Source organism: Macaca fascicularis, chromosome 17 (assembly GCF_037993035.2).
Source record: "Macaca fascicularis isolate 582-1 chromosome 17, T2T-MFA8v1.1".
Lineage (NCBI taxonomy): Eukaryota > Metazoa > Chordata > Mammalia > Primates > Cercopithecidae > Macaca > Macaca fascicularis.
The window spans coordinates 4,682,090-4,703,886 of NC_088391.1; the positions used below are offsets into that span (position 1 = coordinate 4,682,090).

The 21,797-nt window shown below is 46.8% G+C and overlaps 1 protein-coding gene across 17 annotated transcripts in view; it reads left to right on the forward strand.

Moving 5' to 3' along the window:
• SPATA13 (spermatogenesis associated 13) overlaps positions 1-21,797 on the forward strand; it is a 327,141-nt gene that overhangs the window by 163,122 nt on the left and 142,222 nt on the right. For 7 of the 17 annotated variants that reach the window (XR_012426756.1, XM_065533068.1, XM_074021722.1 and 4 more), the window contains exon 1: positions 9,331-9,504. The exons of the other annotated variants lie outside the window; for them this stretch is intronic. The gene's annotated coding sequence lies outside the window, so the exon portion shown is untranslated. Of the gene's footprint in view, positions 1-9,330; positions 9,505-21,797 lie in introns of those variants that run through there. 17 annotated transcript variants of the gene reach the window in all.

A 21,797-nucleotide genomic window follows, 5' to 3' on the forward strand; every position in this document is an offset into this window, starting at 1 on the left:
CACAGTGCTGGGCTATCTGTGCTGTGATTGTGGGCACGCGTCCTTCAGCAGTCAGGTTACATCAGGACTTTGAAGGACAGGCAGATCTTCGTCTGAATCCTTGCTTTGTCAAACGCATGGGGCTGAGGACCTGGAACCATTTGTTTAACCCCTGGCTCAGTTTCCCCATTTGTAAAATGAAAATACTGGTAAACTCCTCCTGGTTTTAATGATGAAGTGAAATATGCAACACAGTGCCTGGCTGTTAGTAACCATGCACTAGACAATAATAATGGCTGTAATATTGAATGTTTCATCATTTACAACCAGTTTATTCGACAGAGAATGAAAATACCTAGTTATATACATGAAAGTTCTGTCTCTGACAGGGTTTTGTAATAAACATTTCAAGTTATGAATAGATGTCCATTACTGAAGCTTTTTTTTTTTTTTTTTTAAGAGGGTTGGGTCTGGAGCTCAACTGTCCAAGTTCAGACACCAGCTATGGGTACATCACCAATCTACCAAAGAGGGCTCAGCTTCCTCATCTGTAAAATGGTAATATTAGCAGTTCCTCCCATTTAGGGTTATTATGAAGATTACATGAATAAAACATGTAAAATGCTTAGAACAGAACCTGGCACATACTAGGTATTTAATAGACTTTGCCATTTTTACCATCTGCCTAGTCTTTAACAGTACTAAGCATTATAGATGCTCATGTCTACTTAGGATATAGATTCAGCTAACACTAGTGAAGCAATATTGCCCAGGATGAAGGCTGCAAAGGGAGAGAAAGGCATAAAGTTGTGGAGATGTGGTTCAGTTCTCAGGGAATGCCTGGTTTTCTAAAGGCCTTCCAGGAGCAGCAGACACAGGCAGAGTGTCATACATGAACACACTGAGCAGTCTTGGTCTGTTTAGGCTTCTGTAACAAAATACCTTACACTCAGTCATTTGTAGACAACAGATATTTATTTTCCCACAGTTTTAGAGGCTGGGAAGTCCAAGATCAAGGCACCTTTAGCAATGCCTTGTATGTGCCCTCACATTGTGGGAGGGGCAAAGGGACTCCCTCTGCCCCTTTTATAAGGGCACTCTTCCCATTCGTAAGGGTGGACACAAGCTTTCTGACTCTAGCACACAGCCCCGAATAAGGCACAGGCCAGGTGCCGTGGGACTCAGTGGTTCCTGCTGAAGGACATGGCCACTTTCCTCTGTGCCTACCCCGCAGCTCTGTCTGACACCCCTCCTGTCACACTGTGTGTAACGACCTCCTCCTCCTCCCCTTCATGAGCTCCACGAGGGAGGTCCTCCCCAGTGAGGCCTTGCACAGTGGGTGCTCTATACCAGTGAGGGAATAAAATCATGAAAGCATTCCAGCCCCACAGCTCCCACATCCCCCTCTGTGTGACCAGTGCCTCCAATCACAGCCAAATGATGCCCACGGCCTTTTCGAAGTCCTGCTGTGGAAGATACCTCTCTCTGTCACTCACCATCGCCCATTCTTCACATATGAGCTGCTCATTCATCAGGCTTGTGTTGGATGGTCACTCTGAGCAAGGCGCCCAGGACAAAATGCAGAGCCACTCCAAGACCTTGTCATGGAGGAATTGACAGGTCTTGAAACAGCTTTTTCACTCTCTCTCTCCCCCCGCCCCACAAATGTTCAGAACTCAAATAATGATTATCTCTTTTCTTTCTCACTTTGACATTTTACACTGAGACTTTCATCTCCGTGTAACCTTTACACCCGATACACAGCGTAGCTGAATGTGACAAAGGCCAGCATGCAAAACAAAAGCAATGCTGTGTGTGTGCATGAGAAAAATGTCTGTGTTACATCTGTGCTCATGTCTACTTAGGACCTTCGAGTTGGGACTTGGGCATCCTCTGGGGATGGTGTCTCTTCAATTTGATGTTATCATCTGCATTTCCCCATCATAAACATTACGTCCACATTTTAACAGTCAGTGCATTACAGACACGTTAGCTGCCTGGCGAAGGAGCCGTCATGCTGGCCTGTCTCATGTATGTTTAGGGTTTCCAGTAGGCCCTGGTGGTCCTGGCACCTCTGATGTGGGTGCCCCGTTTTCCACCTGCAGTCCTGTCGTTGGGCTGTGTGGCCCACATGGCTGGCCTTCACCGTGTGCACTTCTTCCTCACTGCCACCAGCACCCTCTTCTCACACTTCTCACACTCCATTTCATTGCCTTTGTGAAAAGGAACTTGTTCTTGTCAGGTAGACAAGGAATAAATAATAGAGCAAGGGTTCTGCTAGTACATGACAGAAGAGTGAAGACATTGACAATTTAGGACTCTGCATGAATGAAGTACACCCTTCAGATGACAAGACCAGTGAAGGCAGCCAAAGCCACTTTCAACAGAGGACACACGGTAGAGAGAATGATCCACAGTACACTGCAATGATGACTGTGTAGGTCTAGGGTAAAGTAATCACAGATTCCCCCGCCCATGTCAATTGCAATTCCATTTATCTCCGAAGCCATATGTATGAAGAGCACATACTTTATGTGGATCTACGCAGGAGAACAGAGTCTAAAAGAGGAGGTCATTTTGAAATATTCATGGAGATTGATGACCACTAAAAATGACTAGGAAGTGGGCTGGTGAGGTGTAGTGAGAGAGCGGAGTTTGGAATTCATCCCTTGGGGTTGGAATCCCAGCCCAGCCACTTCTAACCATGTAACTGAGCTGCTTAGTGGAAGTAAATAACCACCCTTTATCAAACAAGTATTATCTTATGAAGACATTTATGTATGTTCTCACCTAATGTTCACATCAACTCTGGGCGGTAGGAACTATTGTTATCCCCCTATTTTTATGATGAGAAAACTGAGGCTAAGACAATACCAAGTTTTAGTGAGGGCGGGGGACCATGTGGAACTCTCTTCTACCACTTGTGGGAGTGTAAACTGGTACAAGCATTTTGAAAAAAAAAAAAAAAATGCTTGGCCGTAGCTACAGAAGGTAAACATATGCACACCTGATGACCCAGCAATACCACTCCTGGGTAAATACCCAACAAGTGTGTGTTTTGTTTTTGTTTTTGTTTTTGTTTTGAGACAGAGTCTTGCTCTGTCGCCCAGGCTGGAGTGCAGTGGCGCGATCTCGGCTCACTGCAAGCTCCGCCTCCCAGGTTCACACCATTCTCCTGCCTCAGCCTCCCATGTAGCTGGGACTACAGGCGCCGCCACCACGCCCGGCTAATTTCTTGTATTTTTAGTAGAGACGGGGTTTCACCGTGTTAGCCAGGATGGTCTCGATCTCCTGACCTCGTGATCTGCCCATCTCGTACTCCCAAAGTGCTGGGATTACAGGCGTGAGCCGCCGCACCCGGTCATGATTTTTTTTTTCTACTAAAAGCATGCTCATGTCCTGGCCAGAAGTAAAACAATCTAATTGTCCATCAACAATAGAATAGGACATAGTATATTCAAACAGCAGAATACTACACAGAAATGAAAAAATGAACAAGTGTTATACAGAGCAACATGGATGAATCTCATAGACATACTGTTAAGGAAATCAGACACAAAAATATACACCCTGCATGACTCCATTTATATGAAGTTCAAAAACAGAAGTAATTTATGGCAGTAAATGTTGAGGTTTACCTTTGGGGTACTGGGCATTGCTAACTGGGGGGCACATGAGGGAGTCTTTTGAGGAGCTAGAAATTTTCAGTATTTTCATATTATATTAGTTTTCTATGATATGGAACAAAGCACCACAGTGGGTTAAAAACTATGCACATCTATTTTCACACTTGTAAGCCAGTTTCCAGGGGTGAGGAGTGGGCACAGCTCAGCTGGGTCCTCAGCTCAGGGCCTCATGAGGCTGCTGCCACAGTTGGGCTGGGCTGTGTTCTCATTGAGAAGCTTGACTGGGGTGGAATTTGCTCCCAAGCTCATTCTCAGTGTCGACAGAATTCACTTCTTTGGAGCTGTGTGACTGATAGACCAGTTTTTATTTTTATTTGTTTGTTTGTTTGTTTGTTTGTTTATTTATTTTCAGACAGAGTTTCGCTCTGCTGCCCAGGCTGGAGTGCAATGGTGTGATCTTGGCTCAGTGCAAACTCCATCTCCCAGGTTCAAGTGATTCTCATGCCTCAGCCTCCCTTGTAGCTGGGATTACAGATGTGTGCCACCATGCCTGGCTAGTTTTTGTATTTTTAGTAGAGCCAGGGTTTCACCATGTTGGCCAGGCTGGGCTCGAGTGATCCACCTGCCTTGGCCTCCCAAAGTGCTGGGATTACAGGTGTGAGCCACCTTGCCTAGTTGGTTATTATTATTTCCGTGTTATAGATGAAGAAACTAAGTTTCCAAGCAGTTTGCCCAAAGCACCCCGCTAGTGAAAGATGAAAGGGGGATTCTATGAAAGGTCTATGTGCCTGTGTGGTGCTCCATCCCCAGTGACAGAGATCTGTCACGGAAGAACTTCAGGGCGTACTGTGTAATGGTGGAGTCCAAGTGATAAAACAAAAATTGATAGATGAAGCTATCAATCATGAAAATTTAATAAAGAAGACAGGCTTTTCAGGAGTTACTCAGTTAAAGCAAAGAGAATACTGCTTGTGGAGGATGGCTGTGATAAAGTGGTCTGCGTCAGTGCTAGTCCACACACACTCTCAGTGCCCAGATTCATTATTTAAAGTGGGACTGATGGGGAGTGGGATGGGGTGAAAGCTTACAGGGCCTTCAGAACCAAGCTGGAGTCAGTCAGTGGCAGGGACAGCTCTTACCATGAAATCCTAATGGCTTTATGCAAATTCTGGCCTGCAGATTAGAAAACGGGACATTTGTTAAAACCGTGGTGAAATACACATAAGACTTACCATCTTAACAATTTTAAGTGTGCAATTCAGTAGATTAAGTACATTCATATTGTTATGCAACCATCACCGTCATCCATCCAGAGAACATTTCTCATCTTGCAAAATGACATTCTGTCCCCATTAAGCAGTAACTCCCCACTTTCCCACTGCACCCTCTGGCAACCACCATTCTACTTTCTGTCTCTGTGAATTTGCCTACTCTAGGCACCTCATATAAGTGAAATCATACAGTATTTGTCCTTTTGTGATGGGCTTATGCATTTAACATAATGTCCTCGGGGTCCACCTGTGTTGCAGCATGTGTTGGAATTTTGTTCCTCTTTAAGGCTGAGTGATATTCCATTGTATGTATTTACATCTTGTTTATTCATTGTCCATTGATGGACACTTGGGTTGCTGTCACCTTGTGGCTGTGTGAATACTGCTGCTATGAAAGTGGGTGTACAAATATCTGTTCCAGTCCCTGCTTTCAGTTCTGTTGGATATATCCCAGAAAAAGGATTCCTGGATGATATGGTAATTCTAGTTTTTTGGCTTTTGAGGAATTGCCATACCCACTGTCCACAGCAACTGTGGGGACAGCTTGAGACCGCTCATTCTCCTCTTTTGCCTGTGGCTGCCCTGCCCATTCATATTCCCCACCTCCAAACCCAGGTGTGATGTGGTCCCTGTCTCCGAGCTTTACTTATCACACTTAATTTTCACCAGAAGATATCACAGATAAGGAGCCGGTCAAAGTGAGGTTATGAAGTTTTCCTGGAACCCACAGGGACAGAGAGCAGAAGAGGCTCAGGTTCTCTCCTGCTCTCTTGCGTCATGCATTAGGTGCCAGTGGCATCTGTGGCTCAACCAACCCCCCCTTTTATCCCCTGCCACCTTCACAACCAACAAGATGCTGGAGGCTGCTAGATGAAGATGAAAACATTAGTGACATTACTGACAAAATCAACTGGAGAATGAGTGTACAATTGTCGCTAATGATCTCTGAGTGACCTCCCAGCTCCTTTGTCTCTGCTTCCCCAACCAGGTCTAGACCTTAAGTTACTCTCTCCAGGTGAAAATCTGGTCTGTGGCATCCAGACACTGACCCCAGATTGCTCCCTGCCGTAGCCTGGGTGGAAAAAAGAGTCAATACTCTGTGCTGTTAATAAATTAATAAATCAGGTTATCCTATCAAGGAGTATACCAGTGAATTTCTCCAGCCAGTCAGGTAATTCCTTTTTTTGCAGTAGAGGTTGGGGCAGAAGCCATACGGGTTACTTTATAGGAGCTGCTCAAAGAAAAAACCCCTGCTGAATGGAACTGTCAGCAGATGGGATCGAGCATTGCTTCTCCCCAACTGTGGGGGAACTCACAGCACTGCCCTATTCAGAGTATTTTAAAACAGGAGCATGAGATCAAATCCTGGCTCCACTGCTCACCAGCTGTGTGACCTCAGATGATTTGTTCAACCTCACCAACTTCATTTTCCCCATATATAAAATTAGACGGGTAAGTGTACCTCAAGGTTTGTGTACCTCAAGATTTTCTTGAGGATTTAAGAAAATAATGAATGTAAACAACATGGCATAAGTGCTCAACAAATATTAGGGGAAAAACACATTCTAGGGTTGGAGATATTATGTGGAACAAAAAAAAAAGTGCCTTAGACTTAGTAGAGGTGATAGTTTCTATCCCTAGACACTCTCCTGCAGAAAGCATCAGTGCTGTTAGGACGAACTTGGGTGAAAGTTTTGAATAGGATCCAGTTAGAGTCTTGAGTACCAAAAGATCAGCAGACAAGAAAAAAGGTCACCGACGTTTGGAGGTTCCGAACCACTTGCGGGGACAAGAGAATGCAGATGCTGGCCTTGTGTGCGAGGCTGTGAGTGACGGCGACCGTGTGGACAGAAAGCCACCGCGCGAGACCTAGGCTTTTACACAGAGGCTACATTGTGATTCCCGCAGGAATGATAGAAACGGAAGGAAATTTAGCTATTGCTTGTCCTAATCTCTGACCTAACAGACTGGAAAAGAGAAAATAAGCGTGGGTTGGTGATTTACTCCCGTGATGAACACAGCTGGTTACAGCCAGGTTGGAGTGTGCCGCCTCTCCATGTCAGATCAATGAATTTCCTCTTGAACCATCCTGCCTGCCTTTAACAACAGATTGATAATCTGAACCCAGATAGATCTTTTATCCCAGGCGCTCAAAAGGTTTTCACTGAAACCTTGAAAAAAATATTTTTTAAAAGACACTAACTAACAATCAGCAAGCACCTGTATGTGCTAAGTTGATACCAAGAGTCTCACGTGGGCTAAAGTTCTAATTCTCCACCCAATGCAGCGTGAGGTGCCACTGTCACCTGCTCACTGACGAGGAAGCTGAGATTCAGCAACGTTCAGCACTGAGCCAGGGCTTGTACAGGGCCTCAAGGATGCGGGGGTCTTCAGGTCTAGTCGGTATCACTCCACAGAAATCCATTCATCTGAGGGCCAGGCCTGTTTCCCAAGGATATAATTTCAAATACAGTGTTTTCTTCACTATAAAAAAGTGTTGCATGTAAATATTAATAGTGGTTTCCAAGTAGGCAGAAATAACCTTTTGAAATACAATTGTTTTCTTAAAGAAAAATCAAAATCTTCTCCTCAGAATTGTGCTAATTCTAAAGAGATAAAAACGCCTCAATTTAGACCATGATAGTCTTTTTAAATAATACTAATATAGATTTCATTTTGGCATTTGTGAATGCTTCGTGCAGATTTTTTATAGAGTAGAAATAAAATGGAATAGCCAATAATATTAGTCTCTCATACTGTGTTTCTAAAATTTTCCAAGGTTTGGTTTTTATGTTTTTTTCAGCTTTAAAAATACACAGTCGTTGTTAAAACTTTGGGTAATTTCAATAATAATTCAAAGAATTAAATAAAATTTGCCCGTATTTCTACCACCCACAGATAATTACCATTAATCTTGGTGTGTGTTTTAATTAATAGACTATTTTTAGAGCAGTTTTAGGTTTAGAAAGCAGGAATGGAAAGTACACGGAGTTCTGATGCACTCCCTCACGCCCCTCCCTCCAAGCACAACTGCTTGTACTGACATCTTACATTCGAGTGGCACATTTGTTATGATTGATGGGCCCGTGTTGGTACATTAAGATGAACTAACCCCATGGCTTACAGGAGGCTCACACCACATGCTGTAAATTCTGAGTTTTGACAAATGCATAATGACATGAAGCCACCATTACAGTATCATACAGAGTTTTCTCAATAATTTAAAAAGCATACATAAAATCAATTTTCACTTTTCATTGGGCAGTATAATTTTTTAATGTTTTTTAGTTTACAGATTGTGGGTATTGTTCTTTGATTATAAAAGAAAATAGACATTTATAGATAATAGTGCTAGCCACTAAATGAATCTTCTAAAAAACTACATTTGTAGAAAGCATGTATTTATTTGATGAATTCCATTAGCTGCCTATCAGGGAACATGGAGCACTGGGGCACAGATCCCAGCACAGAAGGGTTTGCATCTCTTCTGTGGTTTTCATGTCAATTAATGATTAGGCCTTGAGTCTCACAAGAAAGGTGACAGGCCTTTGAGTGGGTTTACTGAAACAGTCTACTCAAGACTTGCCCTAGGCCCTGGGAAACGTGTAGACTTAAAAATCCTTACCCTGCGTTTTCCTTTCACAGGGAGTGAACTTCTGGCCCAGGCAGAGGTGAGGCAGTGGGCAGTGGGCAGTGGGGCACGGTTGCCCGGGAGATGAGACTCCTCCTCCCGCCCTGGGGGGTGGGGGCTGGCTGGTGGCTGAGGGAACTGTTTTTGTTTGTTTCTTTTTTTTAAATCGGGGTCTCGCTCTGTCGTCCAGGCTGGAGTGCAGTGGCGCGATCTCGGCTCACCGCAACCTCCGCCTCTCGGGTTCAAGCAATTCTCCTGCCTCAGCCTCCTGAGTAGCTGGGATCACAGGCGCCTGTCACCATGCCCGGTTAATTTTTGTATTTTTAGTACAGACGGGGTTTCACCATGTTGGCCAAGCTGTTCTCAAATTGCTGACCTCAGGTGATCCGCCCGCCTCGGCCTCCAGAAGTGCTGGGATTACAGGCGTGAGCCACCATGCCTGGCCGGGGAACTGTTTTTGATGGGTGGGGGGCCCCCGGCTGTGGTTGGTAGTGTGGGGGCGTGGTCGAGGGCGTGGTTGGGCCGAGGGTTTGGCCCGAGGGAGTGAGCTAGACCGGGGGCGTGGCTTGATATGGGGGCGGGGGAAGTGCCGGGCTGGGGGCGTGGCCTGGGGAGGGAACCTGGGTGGGGGCGTGGCCTGGTGGGGAGCTGGGCTGGGGGCGTGGCCTGGTGGGGAGCTGGGGCTGGGGCGTGGCTTGGTGGGGAGCGGGGGCTGGGGCGTGGCCTGGTGGGGAGCGGGGTCTGGGGCGTGGCCTGGTGGGGAGCGGGGCTGGGGCGTGGCTTGGCGGAGTGTGCCGCCGTGGCGCGGGAGAGTCTGCGTTGCGCTTTCTCCCGCGGCCGCCGTGCCCGCCGCTAGCTCCGAGGGCGCGCACTGGAGCCCAGGCTCCTCCGAGAGCGTGGCGACCCCGGGGCTCCGCCGGCACCGGAGGTGGCTCTGAGGGCAGGGACGTGTTGGACACGCTGACTTTGGAGGCTCTGCCAAGCGGTGCCGCTGGAGGTAAGACGGCGTCGGGCGCGCGGCTCTGCCGGGCAGGCGCGGGCACGGGCTGTTAGGTAGAATCCCGGGAGGACTTGAGTCCCACCCAGTGGACTGCCTCGGGACTTCGGGATGTCCAGCTCCCAGCTCCTTCGCCTCTGCTTCCGCCGCTGGTAGAGGCTGCCGGGTGCTCACCTGTTAGGTCCGTGCGCCCGCTCCCTGCCCGGCGGTGGCTCTGCGCCCTCTGGGCCGCCCGGCACCATCGCCTTTGGGAGGACGTGCACGTGCTGTCCTTGCAAAAGGCCGTTTCCAGCCGGACACCTGCAGGGAGGTCGCCTTGTAACTTCACCCCGCGCTCCCAGCTCGCGGGGCCTGGCCTGCGGGGGCGGCCGTGGGGGTGGCAGAGTCTGGGGAGCCTGGCGCGGCGGAGCCCTGTAACACTTTGCTCCTTCGGCTGGCGTGGCTGGTGCCTCCGGGAACCCGGAGCGAAGCGGTTGGAGAGCTTAGTTTAGAAAGCAAGTTTCTCTTGGTACCAGCGGAGTCTCATTCCAGGGGAAAGATTTTGGGACCTGGTGCCCGTCGTCTGTGGACTGCAGGGAGTGCATTGGCGGAATTGGTTTGGTCCCGTTCTGTGCTGGAGGTGGGGAATTGGTACTCCAGCCCCAGGCAGGTAGAAGCCGGCGCTGCTGCCAGCGTCAGGGGGAGCTCGGGTGACTTGGGCTGGGCCACCCATCTGACTGCAAGGTTACAGAGCTTGAGCAAATTTCCCCTCCCTCCAAGTGCAGGAAAACCAAACCAAAGCCAGCAAACAAAACCCGGTAGGTCATTTGCTTCCCAGCATTGCATAGGAATGTAGATAGATAGAATAATACTGTGGATTTATTCAGCATTTGTTCCCATGGCTTCCCATAGCCTTATGTTATGCACCTTCCCTCGTTTTCTCTGTACCCCCCTTAGTTTTTTGCCGCCTCGTGTTTTCTTCCCTGTGAACCCTTCCTGGTCTCCCAGCGATTTGCTCTCCTTTATTCCCCTTGCTAACAGGCGCAGAAATCTCACTCCTTTTCTTTTTCCACCTTTCCCAGCAAATTCTTCTTTTTTTCCTAATGCCCCCCTCCCCCATCTTGCAAACTTCCTCACTGCATTATTATCGGGGTGCCTGTTAAGTCATGCACCCTCCCTGTTCTCTGCCCTCCTCCCATCCTTTAGAGTTTCGTGCGGCCTTGTCTTCGTATCCCGTATCCTAATTCTCATCTACCTCCCTTGGCCCCCACGTTTGCCATCTGCCTCCACCCAGTTCTCCCATCTCCTTCCTTATTTGTGCTCCTGTGCATGTGCCTGTTTCTTCCTTGTTTCCCCGTGTTTCTCCCACAGGTGCTTTCTTCCCTTTGCCCTACTTCTCCCTCTCAGGCACTCTGCCAACCCACAGCCTGCCCCGCCCGCAGGGCACACCTTGCCTCGGTGCCTTCTGCTGCGGTTTTGCATGCTCCATCAGTATCCCTGGGTTCTTTGTGTTCCTTCCAGTCCGCCCTCTGTCACCTTGCAGACGGCTTTCTCTCCGAATGTCTGCAAGTGTCAGAGGCGAGGAGCAGCAGCTGCATTTCTGCAGGAGGACTCTGGATTTCAGGACCCTCCCTTCTGCCACTGCTTCTGCCTGATTATTTTCTTATAGAAGTCGTATCCTCTACACAGTTCTTAAATAACGTCAATATTGACATCAGGTAGCATTTACCAAACTCTGGGTGTGTGCCAAGCACTGTTCCGAGGGTTTAACGTGCATCAGTACTCATTTAAAATCCTCCACACATCCCTGTAATGAAGGATCTACTACTGTCCCCATTTGACAGATGAGAAAAGGGAGGCTCAGAGGAGGTAACGGGCATGCCTTCTTGCCACTGCCCAGCAGTGGAGGCCCTCTTCTCACCAGACAGTGAAGCTTCCCTGCTGGGTGACCTCTTGAACTCAGATATGCCTGGAGTTTAGCGTTGGAAAGGAGATTGTTATTTGACATGTTTTATTTAGTCTGCAATGTACACCAGTGGAGGACACACATTCTATACTTGTAGGACAGTGCATGGAGAAAACTTAATGCTGGATGTCTCAGAAAGCCTGGGGCGAGTGCCTGGGCTGTCAGCTCATCCATGCTATCAGCCTACTTTCCCTCTTAGGCACAGGAAACCCTGAAGAAAGTGGCATAAAAATGACCTGGCTGGGCACAGTGGCTCATGCCTGTAATCCCCAGCATTTTGGGAGGCCGAGGTAGGATTGCTTGAGCCCAGTAGTTTGAGATCAGCTTGGGCAGCATAGCAAGACCCCATCTCTAAAGAATAAAAACAAGAAATCAGCTGGTTGTGATGGTCCCAGGTACTCAGGAGGCTGGGGTGAGAGGATCTGTTGAGCCTGGGAGGTTGAGACTGCAGCGAGCTATGATTTTGCCACTGCACTCCAGCCTGGGTGACAGAACGAGAGACTCTGTCTCTAAAAAGATAAAGTTTAAAAAAAAAAAAAAAAAAGACCATTCCCAGCTGTCTCCTCCCGTGCATTGAGAGTTCCATTTCACTTTAGCTGGACAGATCTTTGTGGTGTCTGTTAGCTGTGTGACTGTGCGAGTCTTATTTATATCCATTTCATTATGTAATATTAAAGCCTTGTCCAAACATTTCTTTGTTAGTCTTTCCCTTCCTAAGAGTTGGAGGCAAGTAGTATTTCTACTTTACAGACACTGAAGCAGAGCATGCACCTTGATAGCTGAAAGGGACCTTATAAATTCTGCAGCCGAGGAAACCGTGGTCCAGGGAAATAAAATGGCATATTCAAGGGAAACCAGCAGGACAGAGTTGGCTCTAAGGCCTCCCTGGTTCAGGGCTCAATGCCTGGCCCTATAGCTTGGTGGGGTAACCTCTCTATTTGCTGCTGAAAGCAACGAAGTTTCCTTCCCCTTCCTTTCCCCTGAGCTAAGAGGCATTGGAAGGATTTGCTTAGAAGGGGAACTTATCATTGCTTTCCTTTCTTTTTTGTCTGAAAACTAAACATTGAAGAAATGTTTGCTTATGAGACATGATAGCATAAATGGGATCATAACATCACAGTAGTATAAATTAAAATGTTTTAGAAGGAACTGTCATTGTTGCTTCTAAAACACCAGGAAGGAACACCAAACGTACGTGGTTTTCTTGAGGGAAACCATATAATACATGGCAATTTGAAAATCAGTACCTGGAATGTTTCATTGTATTTTACATTTGTGGAGAGAAATGCGTTGGTACAAAGTGCTTACCTGATTTTCTTCATCTTTGCATCACAAATAAAAGAGCAGTAAAGGGGGAGCATGGAGTAGGTTGCTGTTTTTCTGTTGGCCTCTGCTGTACCCACACCATTCTCTGGACTCCTACTGAGCCCGCTTGCTCCTGCCTCTGCTCCCTCCCTGTTTAATGCCTCTGCTGGCTCCCCCAGGGAACCTACAGGGTGTTGCTGAATTGTGATGCTCACCTCCTCCGTATCAGCCTGTCTGGACAGAATGAAACCCTGATGCCCTGAGGTAGGCATCCTATGTGATGGCTTCACCCCTCCCTGCTAGGCTGAGATGGGTGATCAGGTGCCGTCCTGGGGAGAAGGGAGGGAGTATTACACGAGGTGTCCTCTGTTCTGTGGTTTAGGTGACGATGGTTATAACTGAGGAGCAAGTTAAATTTCAGTGCTCCCTAAATGAGATGGAGGTTCAGGGAAGCTGTCATGGCCAGAGCCCCGTAGTAAGCGGCAAGACTGAGACTGGACCCCGGGCTTCTTGGCTCAGGAGATCCACGTGCATCCCTCGGTTATCTGTCTTCCCTGTAACCTGTACCTCCCTGAGGCAGAATGGGCACCGCAGAACCTTTCACGACATGGATGGCTCCTGCATACTGAGCTGAGGGTGAAGCTGGAGAGGAGAGACCAGGGGACCAAGGGACATGAGCCTGAGGGCTCAGCGGAGTTCCCAGTCCAGCCCTCGCTCTCACTTCGGGATTGTGAACGATGCCCTCCGTGCCTGCGAGAACCCTGGGGAGCTGTGGCAACATCGCAGAATGCAAGGAGAATGGTGTCTGTGTTTCCCGTGTACGTATGTGGTTGTGGCCATGTGCTGTGGTCAGGATGTCAGCTTTGGTGGACACAGGTAATGACCGTCCTGTGGTCATCATGTTCCAGCATCTCGGAAATGGGGCTGTTGCTTCAGTGAGCCAGGACCTTAAAGGACCTGACCTCTTGGCGAGCAGTCACTTCCACCCATTTCCCTGAAGCAGGGCTGCCCTCGTCTTTGTGGCATCATGAGAGCACAGACATTGTCACTTGAGTGATCCTGTGCCTGCCTCAGAGTGTCTCCCGCCCCAGCATGCCAGGTCTGCCCTGAAGACCCACCAGCAGCCATCTGTACCCTCCTAGAGGACTCTACCTGTCCAGTCCCGGAGAGGGGAGGGGCCAGCCTTTCCCGTCCACCCCCACTCACACCGGAGCGGGCTTTGTTTCCTAAGACTGGCACGCTCTGCTTAGAGAAAAGTGGAGCACAGGTCCGAAATGGCCAGACTGGAGAGTTTCAGTGGAGGGAGGCGAGCTGCCTTTTGGGTTCCTGGGCCACCCAGTCTCCTGCCCTCCTCTCCTCTCTCAGCCCTTCCCAGTTGCACCCCCACCCATCCCACCCCAACTTTCACGGCAGGAGAGGGGGCATCTTCACCCACTGTCTGGGACAGGTGCGAGGAGAGAGCAGGCTTTGATTGTCTTATTCCAGTGGGGGCAGGAGGCTGGCAGTGCGATGGGTTTGTGGTACTGCTGATCGGAACGCTGATCACACTCTTCTGCAGAGAATGTTGCTCTGTGTGATAGAAGCAGTGAGCAGTCCATTGTGCTTGAGTGTCGGTGTGACAATCCAGTCTCGTTACACTGGGTTCTGAGCTCAGGCCCTAGCTGTTAGTCACCATGGGTGATGTAGAGATAGGTAAATGTGCCCTGAGTCTTAAACAACTTGCACATGTACTTCTAAACACATCCGGGTTGTGTGTTGTGACTCTGTAGCTAAAACAAAAATAGGCTCTGATTCAGAAATGTGCTCCACTTCCACCCTGCCTGGGGGCTGGAGTGCTCTTCTGTGACGCGTAAAAGTCTTTCTCAGATTCATCAGGGATTTACGTGGATTTGTAGATTCTGCTATCCCAAGTGTAACACTGATGATACTTCATGCTCGTTTGTAAGTGTAAATGTACATGTAATACTGTGGTTTGTGTATTAGATGCTGAAGATGGAGAGATGGATCAGAAACAGTCCCTATTTTCATGAAAAGGCTCATATTCTTGTCTAGAGGGAGAGGCCCATATGTAAAAGCAAAGCAGTGAAAAGTAGTGAGTGTGGCAGTCAGGGGAGAAGATGAGAGTTCAAAGATCCAGGAAGGCTTCCTGGAGGAGGAGCTGAGTCCAGTGTGGGCTGAATTCTAACAGAGGAGTGAGCAAGTAGGGAAGGAGCTGACAGAGGAAAACCTTCTAGCCCTGGGGGACAGCGTAAGCAGAGGTGAGGACATGGGCCCCGCTTGGTGACTCGAGGGACCCTCGAGAATCTTGTGTCGCTATAGCCCCAGGCGCGTCAGTCATGACTGAGTCTGTGTGCCCAGGGCATGGTTCTAGCTTCAGCAACACTTGGGGGTTTGTTAGAAAAGTAAATTCTAGGGCTTCCGCCAGACCTATTAAATGAGAGCTTCTGTAGGGGGCAGCCAGCAGTCTGTATTTTAACGCGCCTTCTACGTGTTTTTCAAGCACAGAAATATTTGAAAGCCACTGTTTTAGAGCGTGCGCTTCCTGGCGGCTCTGAACAGCTACTCTCCATCACCGCCTCACAGTGTTTGCAGAGAACGGTAATCCTCTTTTATGACGGCATTAATCTCATTCACGAGAAGGGAGCCCTCATGATTTAGTCACTTCCAGAAGGACCCACTTCTTCACATCATCACCTTGAGGTTTAACTTTCAACATCAAAATTTTGGAGGGACACATACGTTCAGATCGTAGCAGTTCCCGTCTCTCAGGGGTTCGAAACCTTTGCTGCATGTTTGAGTTACCAGAGGGCCTTTCAAAACATTGGTTCCTCCTCCCGCACCCAAATGTTATGATTGGTTTGGGGTATGACCTATGCATTGACATTTTTGAAAGCTTCTCAGGCGTAGTCAAGTTTGGGAAGCACCGTCATAGGTGAGGATTCCATGAATTGGTCCTTGTAAAATGCCAGAGGAGTGTCCTGGCCATCACACAGGAAGTGCTTTGTGTGTGTCTCTCTGGTGGTGGAGGCTGTGATGGTCCTGCGATAGGAGAAGGTGGTGGTGGCACTGTGTCGGTTGTGTAATGAATGCTCGTTCAGTGTTGAACGTGTGCCAGTTTCGACATGGTGGTGGTCCTCTCCTTTGGTCTGAGAGTTGGGAAGTAAAACAGCTCCAGTGCGGTGGATGTCCACAGCTCATTCTGTAAGCTAATCCCAGGCAGAAACACAGAAGATGATGCTGCCAACAGAGAACACAGGGCCCACAGGCCAACCTCCCCAGCACCTGGCACCATTTTCCTCACCTCTCAGCAGTACAAGTTTTGAGTTCTGAACAGCCAGATTGTAAAATCGTGAAGTACCAACACTTGTGTGTGAATGGGAATGTTACGTGAATTGAGTGCCCTAGGATTTCGTACCTTCTCCAACCAATCAGTTGTACCCAAGTGCCAGTTTACATACACACACACACACACACACACACACACACACACTCACTCACTCACTCCATCTCTAGACTTGGCCTTGCTGTGGCAAGTGATGTGTCTTCTAGGATCTAAATTTCATTGTTATAAACTATGTATTTCTAAACATTATTGGAAAGAGTGTATGATCTTTTTGTATTTCGTATCCCATCATGCATATTCACTCTGCCTTCATTCATTGTTTTATTCATTTAGCAAATGTTGAGCAACTGCATCAGCCCTGACACTGAGCTCGCAGTTTTATCCCTTTTCCTACTGTGGAGATACAAACATGTTTCTCTCTCTGTCAGCTTGGGCAAAGTAGGGTGTTTTTTTTTTTTTTGGTCTTAATTTATAATGGTAGCCTTCTCTATTTCTGCCTCTTTGTGATGTAATTATTCAACTTTTAATAATATAACATCTGAAGGACATTTTTCATGTCGACTTCGTGAGCCTTCTATGAACCCTGCTGAGATTAATTAAATCAAACCCCATGCAGCAATTATCCTAAAATATGCCGACAAGTTATTAAAACTGAGTTTACCCAGGACTGTTAAGACTTGAGTAAGTGACCCATAGCCGGTGCCCTTGGAGTGAAGCCTGGGATCCAGTTTAATTTTTATCGGTTTCTAATTTCTTACACTTCAGAATCAGTCCTCGTAGGGTGGTTGAATTAATTACATACATGACAAATATGTGAATTCACATCTCGAGTTTATGATTTGTTCTCTTTCTGTGAAAAAGACAGATTATGTTTTTGGTTTTGTTTTGCCCTGCCAGCTTGCAAGTAACCGTTTACTGTTAAATTGGCCCGAGTATATTTCAGTGTTTGTTGCAAATGGAAATAATTGAGTCACTATATTTTTTTCTGCTGCTAAATCACTAAGCAGAACTGTGCCGCTGGGGAAAGTTTTATGTGGCAGCACACAAGCAGCCCAGTATGATGGTAAAGACCAGCCTCCATTGTGTGATCTTACCATTGTCACTCGGTTACCCACGGACTGAATAGGGTTTAGAAATACAGGCCTTCAAAGGAGTTGCCCTGGCTTAAATGTTCCATGCCTCCTTCTGAAATAACATCCCTCCAGCCCTCATTCAAAACGAGAAAGAAGGAAGGGCATATATTAATATCTGCAACTTCCGTGATATTCAAAAGTGTTATATATTCAAATGAGGAAAGTTAAAAATCCATTTTAATGAAAAATATTTGAAGTTAAATAATTCAAAATATACTTAAAAAAAAAAAAAGCCCACACAGTATTCTTTAAATGGAATGTTTTGCCATCCACCAGACCTGCTTTCTCCCTTTGACTTTTCTTCTTTCTTGTTTTCTTTTCTTTTTTAGATTTTCTATCAGATTCAATACCGTTTAACTTTTCTAAAACAAATCTAAAATCCCCAGACTAACCTGCTGGGCTCGGCTTACTAAAGAGCCTGCTTGTGTTACCAAGTTAGGATTCGCCTGGCCTTGGGGTCTCTGCGTGGCCTGTGGTTGGAATGTGATGGAACAAGAATGGTGTTATACCAGGCTGATGTGGAGTGAGGGATTAACCCCGGAAAACTCCCCTTGAGTTGAGTCTTGGACTCCTGGCCTCACTGTAAATTAAACAGCGGGATTCTGGGTAAGGAAAGTGGCAGCTTCTTTTGATCATTTTATTTTTTCACGGCAAGTCGTAAGGTGTGAGTAGACTGATTTCAGAATCAGTCTGGGTTCTCTTTGTTGTATTTCTGACTGCTGTCCTCACTGACCGGCATTGAGATAAACAGCTCAAAAGCAGACACCTTCTCCAGACTCTGCCCTGGAAATGAGTTGGGACCAGCAGCCTGTCCTATAACTTCCCTTCCCGAGGTCATGTGGCTCCAGGAGCATCAAGATGGGGGTCTGGCACAGGTCCCCAGTGTCACTTCTCAGCGGGAACTCAATTCTTTCCTCCTCTTCTAGTCTCTCTCCTCTCACTCAGGCTCTCTGCAGAATGGGAGGTGAGGGAAGAAGGTAACCTCCTGTAGACCTTTCTTCTCAGTCTCGAGTCTTCTGCTTCCAGAGGTTTCGGGTGGCTCAGTGAGTCCCCACTGTCCTCTCCTGCCTGGCTGCTCTGCCTGCAGACTCCACTCGGCAATCCGAAAAATACTCAGGCCATGAGCACTTCTGTGCCATGAACACCTCCCTTCTGATACAGAGATTGTCCTGGAGGAGAAAGCAAGAACTCTCCGTGCTTTGTCTCATCCTTATTTTAAATGTGATCTGTTCGTACAAAGTTCTCACCCCTGGAGAGTCCCAAACCAGATAGCTTCAGGCAGTGCACAGAGTGAGAATGGTTTGGCAGCACAAAGTCCTGTCTTCGGTTTACCACGTTAGGCCTCAAATGTGTGCAGGGGGATAGGTCAAATCATGCTCCAGCCACTGCCTCAGTATGTCTGATTTGGTAGCATAGTTCCTTAAATTTCCACACTAGCATCTCGGAAGTAACTTGATCGTATTGGCTTCCTGAGGGCTACTTCTAAGCCTGCTGTGATTAATGAAATCAAACCCCACACAACAATTATTCTAAAGCATACTGGCTTATTCTGTTTCGGTGCATGTTCAACTGCTGAGCTGGAATCGTCCAAGTGGATGACTATATTTTTGTTGATGTCCTACCATAGGAATCTAGTAGCCTTTTAAAATTTTTGTGGGTGGACACTACTCATCTCCTTCAGTTTCTCTCTCATTCTGGGACGAGGACTCTCTGAATGAAGAAGGAATTGTCTGTCGTCAGCAAGAGGTGCTACTTTCTAGGCTTTCGTGGAAAGTCTCCTGTGGAAACGCCCTCCCCTCTGCAGAGTGCATCTGTTGTCGTCAGGTTGAGGCTTTTGAAGAACACTGTGTGAATTGGAACACCTTTCTCCTGAGGTGAAGATAATGGCTATCTCTGCCCATCAGTCTGGCGTCAAAAGATCATTGTGCAAGGAGACTGGTTCAGCAAGAGGGTTCCTGGGCCGTGTTCCCCAGAACTGGGACAGCCGCCCTGTCTGGGTGGACTCGCAGGTCCACTGAAAGACCTGGACGCACTTTTTAGTCATTGAGAGACAATTTACAAACAGCAGCAACTCCGAGAAGCATAGGTTTGTATGATTCGTTCTTGGAAACAGAAGAGTGTTCTTTGATGGGATTGTTTTAAAAAGAACTGGAATGTCCGGTGGCCAGTTACACTTGCATGGTTATTCCCTTCCCTCTGTAAACTCATCAGTGTGGGATTCAGAAAGAACAAGCATGGAACACAGTCCTCCATGCTCATTCTCTCTGAACCCTGCAGTGATGAGTTTACAGAAGGAAGAGAATTTGCATGGAATATATTTCCCCATTCGAAGAACCCTGCAGCATCAAACGAGTGAGACGTTCAACAGCCCCCAACTGCTCACTAGAGCTGGGTGGTTTTAGATCCCCAGGAAATGGCTGTGGTGCCATCTGAGCATGAGGCACTTGGAAAGCAGTGCCCATCACTGCCTCATGTGTTCAGCGCTGTTGTTTTGCAGGAGACGAAGGAAGATGGTGAAGTCGTGACCCTCGTCCCAGAACATTCAGGTCAGATCTGACACCTGCCGCTTCCATGGGGAGGGTCTAGTGAGGAGAATCGGTGCTGGGAATGCCGATGCCATCACACGTGTCTCACATGTGGTTTTGTAATGAATGACAGTAGCCACGTCCTACTTCTCTCCCACCTACAGTGCCCTGCAGATGACAGTGGGAGTGCCACAAGGATGGGTGTAGGGAACAGCGTAGAGGACTGATAATTACAAATCGCCCAACAAGGAGGTGGACACGTGTGCTTGCTGGTGCCCGACTGGGTCAGCTGTGCAGATTTCCACATGTTCCGACAGATGTCTGCATTTGTCCTTGTATCAGTGGTGAGGGTTGGCTATTCAAGAAAAGGCCTGTAAGCTAATTTTGAACTTGCAGATTAATGGCATACCCAATCCTAGTGATTGGTTATATGAATAACAAAGCTTTGGTGCGTAGTTGGGTTTGCTTAGCTAGAGGAATGTTGGGAAAGTCAGCATCTGACACAGAAGAGGCAGAGCTGGTTGGCCTAAGAAAAGCATAGGGATTTGAAAGTTAAGGCAGTATCTAATTGTATCAGCAAATACCTCAAAACTCTTGTTTATCAGTGTTTTAAATCTAACTTTTCATTTTGAGATCATTCGGTGGGATTACTCAGATTCTCCCAATGATGATGTCTTGAAAGACTGTACTACAATAGTGGGACTAGGATCTTGACATTGATTTGGTCAAGATGCAGAAATTTCCAGTCACTACACACTTGTGTGCTTGTCCATATGCGCTCACTGTAGCCACACCTGCTCTCCTCTGCCCCACCCCTGCCTTTCTCCCTGAGAGCCACTGCTTTATTCTCTGTATAATTTTGTCCTTTCAAAAATATTTTAAAACTGGAATGTTTAGGAGTGGCTTTTTTCACCCAGTGTTATTCTCCGATGATACTAACACTCTTTCAGACATGTGGCTTGCAAATGTTTTCTGAATCAGTGGCTTGGCTTTTCAGCCATTTAGCAAGGTCCTTTGCAGAATGAGAGTTTTTAATTTTGATGAGGTCCAGTTTATCAGTTTTTCCTTTAATGGATGATGCTTTTGGTATCAAGTCTAAGAACTCTGCCCTAGTCCTAGATCCTGAAGGATATGTGTTTTTTTTTTTTTTTTCTAAAACTTTTGTGGTTTTACATGTTACAGTTAAGTCCATGATCCATTCAAGTTAATTTTTGTAGCAGGCATGAGATTTAGGTCAGTGTTTTTTGTTTTTGTTTTTGTTTTTTTGGCCTATAGATGTCTAATTGCTCTAGCACTGTTTGTTGAAAAGACATTCTTCTTGCATTCAATTACTTTTGCTTCTTTATCAAAAATTAGTTGGTTTTATTAGTGTAGATCTGCTTCTGGCTTATTTACTCTGTCCTTTTGATCTATATGTCTATGCCTCAGTCAGTATCAGTCTTGATTACCATAGCTGCATACATCTCGAGATTGGATAGACTTGATTCCTTTATTCTTTTTTAAAATTGTTTTAGCTAGCTCCCTTCCCTTTCTGTGTTAATGTTAGAATAGTCTTCTCTCCATCTACATAAAAACTTGCTGGGATCTGATAGTGATTTTGGGTAGAAATGACATCTTTACTATGTTAAGTTTCCAATCAGTTAACACAGTGTGTCTCTTCATTTGTTTTATCTTTTTTGATTTGTTTCATGAGCATTGTACAGCTTTCAGCACACAGGTTTCATACACATTTTGTTAGATTAACACCTAAGTAGTTCATTTTTTTGAGTGATTAGAAAGTGGTATTATATAAATATAAATTTTTTGAAACGGAGTCTCGGTCTGTCGCCCAGGCTGGAGTGCAGCGGCGCGATCTCGGCTCACTGCAACCTCTGCCTCCCAGGTTCACACCATTCTCCTGCCTCAGCCTCCCGAGTAGCTGGGACTACAGGCGCGTGTCACCAGGCCTGGCTAATTTTTTGTATTTTTAGTAGAGATGGTTTCACTTTGTTAGCCACAATAGACTATTGATTTTTAATATGTTTGACTTGTATCCTGCAACC